The sequence below is a fragment of the Sinocyclocheilus grahami genome, unplaced genomic scaffold (assembly GCF_001515645.1).
Source record: "Sinocyclocheilus grahami isolate Dianchi unplaced genomic scaffold, SAMN03320097.WGS_v1.1 scaffold196.1, whole genome shotgun sequence".
Taxonomy (NCBI): domain Eukaryota; kingdom Metazoa; phylum Chordata; class Actinopteri; order Cypriniformes; family Cyprinidae; genus Sinocyclocheilus; species Sinocyclocheilus grahami.
This window is the reverse complement of record NW_015505375.1, coordinates 622,560-627,826: the sequence shown is the minus strand read 5'-3', so window position 1 is coordinate 627,826 and position 5,267 is coordinate 622,560. Positions and strand designations below refer to the sequence as shown.

At 37.9% G+C, this 5,267-nt stretch overlaps 1 protein-coding gene and 1 long non-coding RNA gene across 3 annotated transcripts in view; one reads left to right on the top strand and one right to left on the bottom strand.

Annotated features, from left to right (window-relative positions):
* The window catches only part of cntln (centlein, centrosomal protein), a 106,039-nt gene that overhangs the window by 7,563 nt on the left and 93,209 nt on the right, over positions 1 to 5,267 (top strand). The gene's annotated exons all lie outside the window — the stretch shown is intronic.
* LOC107595062 (uncharacterized) overlaps positions 4,443 to 5,267 on the bottom strand; it is a 6,289-nt gene continuing 5,464 nt past the window's right edge. The window contains exon 3 of the long non-coding RNA XR_001610225.1: positions 4,443 to 4,585. This is a non-coding gene — a long non-coding RNA (uncharacterized lncRNA). The remainder of the gene's footprint in view (positions 4,586 to 5,267) is intronic.

Here is a 5,267-nt window from a genome sequence, read left to right as displayed (position 1 = left end):
AAGACGCTTTAATATGTTGTGTGTTTTATTAGACCGGTGACGACCGCACAGAGTAGCATTATAACAGAACTTTCAAATGTATCTAGTATGATAAAACAGCGCTGCTTTGCCCCACATACTCACGACCAGAAGGAGCGGAAGCGGTCGACTGTGGCATAATAAAAGCTCTGCTGCTTTCGAGCCGAGTGTCACGCTCGTTCAGCGGCCTCGTTTCGCTTAGACGGCTTTCAGCCTCACCCTGCTTCATTCTATTACGTTAATAAATCATAAGCTCATCCATGAACATGATTTCTGCCCGAGTCCCGTCGGATTGCATCAGCTGTGGGGATGAAGACAACAACTCCCATGATTCCACACTCTAACGAAACTACGCCTTTGCCTCTTTATTTATTTTGAATACGCGCCCTCTAGCAGCGAAAATTACATATTGTGCCTTTAAAGGCGGCTTTATTTTTCCCCTTTTTCTTGCCAGCAGCTGTTTCTTCATTGTCGTTATCATTTGTTCTTTTCTTACCTCCTTCACTAAAGAAACTTTCGAGAGATGTTTGTTTCCCACGCATGTTAATATTAGCTGAAACTTAAAGTGTGGAACCAACATTTTTCTGAAATCGTGCCCATAAATTTGGATATTGGCTCTTAAAGGGGAAACGCACAATAAATAATACAGTGGTATTGCTAGGGTTGTAATGGAATGAGATTTTCATGGTATGATAATCGTTTTAGAAAATATCACCATTTCACGGTTATCACGGTATATATTAAACAATAATTCTTATCAGTAACAATGACTCTTAAAAGAACAAGAACAAGTTATTTGAGTGAACAAATTCTTTATTAAAACAAACTTGAAACCATTTTAATGAAAGTATTGAAGTCTCCCTTCTGAAAAAATTTATAAATAAAAAAAATAAAGCTGTACACCTTATGTATATCTATATCACACTAACATTTTAATTAATGTTTTTAAATGAAAATTTACAACAACTTTTATTTTTGGCAAAGTTAAAACATGGACAAACATGATATTCCTTGAAAACAATGTTTAAATAAATTATTTTATTATAAAGAATATTATTATTGTTGTTATTATAACTTTGAAGTACATTGTGCAATGCTAATATATTTCTTTCATAATTTCAATTTAAATCGAACGTTTATTTTGACGGGTTGTAGCAGACCTTTGCGTTTCAGAGTGTATTTGACAATGGTTTTTCTCAAATAAAACTAGGAAATGTTTATTTACGTTTTCTCTCAGAGCAACTCTGCTGATGTTCATGTTTATGTATCTTAGACACTGAAAAAAACATTTATGTATGCGTACTTCAGTATGCAGTAGATAAAACAGCGCCACTCAGAGACTAGCAGTCTATAGCAGTCTCTTTGCGCTTTAATATTCACAGACACACATCATAACTACTTTCGATTTATCCATCGATCAGACTGCGCGTTTTACGTGACATCCTCGTTATACTGTAAATTCCATGTTCACAACTGCACAATTCCCTCTGCTTCATGGAAATCATACGGCCTTAAAAGGGTCATATGATGCTGCTAAAAGAACATTATTTTGCATATTTGGTGTAATTAAATGTGTTTATGTGGTTTAAAGTTAAAAAAACACATTATTTTTCACATACTGTACATTGTTTCTCCTCTATGCCCCGCCTTTTTGAAACGCGTCGATTTTTACAAAGCTCATTGGTCTGAAAAAGTGAGGTGTGCTGTGATTGGCCAGCTATTCAGTGCGTTGTGATTGGCCGAATACCTCAAGCGTGTGACGGAAATGTTATGCCCCTCACCATACTGTTGATGCCATGTCCATGTCCAACAAGTGCTACTCCACACTGCCCAAAACACGCGTTTGAATCATCAGTGGCAAATCCTTTAAATGAAAACGTACTTACGTGAGTCAGAACTGCTGGCATTTTAGTCTTAACGTTACTCTCCCAGGATCAGTAAACAGTCCTCCATAAAATGTGCTGCACACATCTGGATATTTGGGTTAAACTGTTCTGTAACAGTGTTGTAAATACAACTTAACCACTGATTTGTAGTCGTGTCCTCTTTTGGAAGACCAAACAAAGTAGTTTCACTTTCACAACGAAAAACACAGCGGCCTAGCGGCTTAGCGTGAGCTGAAGCCGGGCTAGAGTGAGCTGAGGTCCATGGTGAAAGCCGATCCGGCGATCCACAGCACTAAGTTGATGTATTCCCTCAGCGACCAGCACGGATCAGCTCTAGGCATGATGAAGCGGATATCGTCCTCTTTTAGAAGACCAAACAAAGTAGTTTCACAACGAAGCACACTGCGTCTTCAGGACATGGCGGAAAGCGGCAACAATACAACAGTGAGAATAAAAGTTACGCCTTCTTTCTTTGCGTGAATGGCGGCGTTATGCAAATCTTCCTACATAGTGAGGTAGATATGTGGGGGTGTGTTAGAACAAGCCGTTTTAGGTAGGTGTGGCTGACTCCTAAATTTTATAAAGAATATCTCTTTGGATTTGAGACTTTAGTCTTTGCAACTTTACAGATCTTCTTTATGCACCAAGAGCTTGTAACACTCCAAAGAGAAAGGAAAAATTGAAATCACATCATATGACCCCTTTAACTTATAACTTGTTATTAATGCGACATACCTTTATCTGCACGGAGGGATGGTGTCTGCGAATATGAGCGAAGATGTTGGATGTATTGCCTGCTTTTGCAGCCACTTTGCGTCCACATTTTTTGCAAATTGGATACGTCCTCAAAGAAAACCCCGCATTCTTTTTTTTTTTTTTTTTTTTTTTTTAAATATCCCCATATTATATCAATATTCCCATACTGCAGATATTAACTTTTTTTTCGGTGGGGATGGAGATTAGATATTATCTCTGTCTCTAATTTTCTCCGCTGCACGTGCGTGTAACGTTTAGCAGCCAAGTGAATGCAGAGTGAAGCAGCCGAGCGGAAATAAGATATGCAAATGTTTACGGTATGATAACCGTGCGCGTTCAAACCGTGATACCAGTATATTGTTACAACCCTAGGTATTGCATATAGCTTAGAGTCATTTTGCGTTCTTGCGGCCCGGTAGCAGCTCTTTCACTGCCTGGTACTGGGTCGCAACCCGGGGGTTGGGGACCTCTGCCATAGCGAACCAAGCTGGAACTTACTAAACACCATGTCACGGATTTGACATCATGACAGCATTACTAATGAAGGGCCAGTGTGTTTATTTTCATAGCAGCAATTATGTTTAGTGTCAGCACCATAGATATAAACACCTAGATGGCACATTAGCAACTATTTCTAATTACAGTGATACGTCTGCATGTCTGCCATATTGGAAAGGTCAAGATCTGCTTGTAATTGCAAGGAAGTGAATGTCAGACAGATGACAGGTGTGCTTTGCAACAGGCTGTAACAGTCCCTTCTTACCGATTTTCACAGGATTTGGTTTGTCATAAATGTCAGATGGTTCTGCATATTGTTGACGATGTTACATTCAGAAGGAAAGAGTATTGGTAAAGTGCTCTTCATCAATGATCTGGAACAACAGTCTGATTGCTTGAACCTTTTAATGAAATAAGGTTGTAAACCATAAATGAACCCAACAATTGAAAAACAATCAAACATATTATTTCATATATAGTAAATATGCATAAAAACAGTATCATAGTTTCCCACAGTATTTTGTGAGACTGTGGTGGGTGGACCTTAGACCCTCTAGCGTCTAGGGATAAACCAAATAATTTAATAATAATAATAAACGGCACAAAGCACAGCCCTTTAATGCTATTATGATCAATTTAAAAATATTTTCAGTTCAGGCAGGCTGGACAGATTTAGGTTACAGGTTTCCTAGAAAAACATAGATTGTTTGTAACATTGTGATTGTGATTTACTCTCCAAACCATAAACTATACTTATAGCAATATAATAGCAAGAGTGTTGATCAGCATGGTTTAAAACAACAGTTAAACTGCAAGTGTGATATTGCTTTTATACAACACTTCTGTAAACAAGATATTAATACTGTCTTATGTTTCTGCCATAGCATCAATCTTTAAATGTTGCCAAGCAACAAACAGACTGGAACAGATTACGTGAGTGGACTTGAGTAACAAAGAAAATTCCCGCTCTCCTCTCACTTGGGAGAGAAACCCTGATCTGAATTATCCTGAAGCAATAGAAAACACTGTAACTTCACACAAGTCTGAAAAAAACTTGTGAGCTAAAGTTAATACAGAGTTAAAAAATAACTCTACTTATGCTGCTCACATACTCAATATATATAAGATATATTACAAAACATAATAATACAGTCAGAAACAGACAGAGGAATGACAGATACAGTCAGAGACCGAAAAAGAGTTGACAGGTACAGTCAAATACAGATAGAGAATAATAAAAGAAAGAAAAAAAGATCTTGGGGTGTGTACTACTTACATTTCAGAAATTCCACTGAAAACCCTTCACTTTGCAAAGAAGAGTGGCAACATGTGGGTTCACTTCAAGCTGTTTCTTCTGCACCATTTGCCCTTTTGTTTTCAAACCTTTCAACTTTTTTGTTCCTCTGGATTTATTACCAACAAAGCATCTAAAGGTTCGGACAGACAACATACAATATGTAATTCACATTAGTTTTAGGGTTTGAGGCATGCAATCATGTTTTTGAAATCTGAAATATATACAGGTGCATCTCAATAAATTAGAATGTTGTGGAAAAGTTCATTTATTTCAGTAATTCAACTCAAATTGTGAAACTCGTGTATTAAATAAATTCAATGCACACAGACTGAAGTAGTTTAAGTCTTTGGTTCTTTGAATTGTGATGATTTTGGCTCACATTTAACAAAAACCCACCAATTCACTATCTCGACAAATTAGAATACTTCATAAGACCAACATTTTTAGTGATTGTTGGCCTTCTGGAAAGTATGTTAATTTACTGTACATGTACTCAATACTGGGTAGGGACTCCTTTTACTTTAATTACTGCCTCAATTCGGCATGGCATGGAGGTGATCACTTTGTGGCACTGCTGAGGTGGTATGGAAGCCCAGGTTGCTTTGATAGCGGCCTTCACGTCATCTGCATTGTTGGGTCTGGTGTCTCTCATCTTCCTCTTGACAATACCCCATAGATTCTCGATGGGGTTCAGGTCAGGCGAGTTTGCAGGCCAATCAAGCACAGTAACACCATGGTCATTGAACCAGCTTTTGGTGCTTTTGGCAGTGTGGGCAGGTGCCAAATCCTGCTGGAAAATGAAATCAGCATCT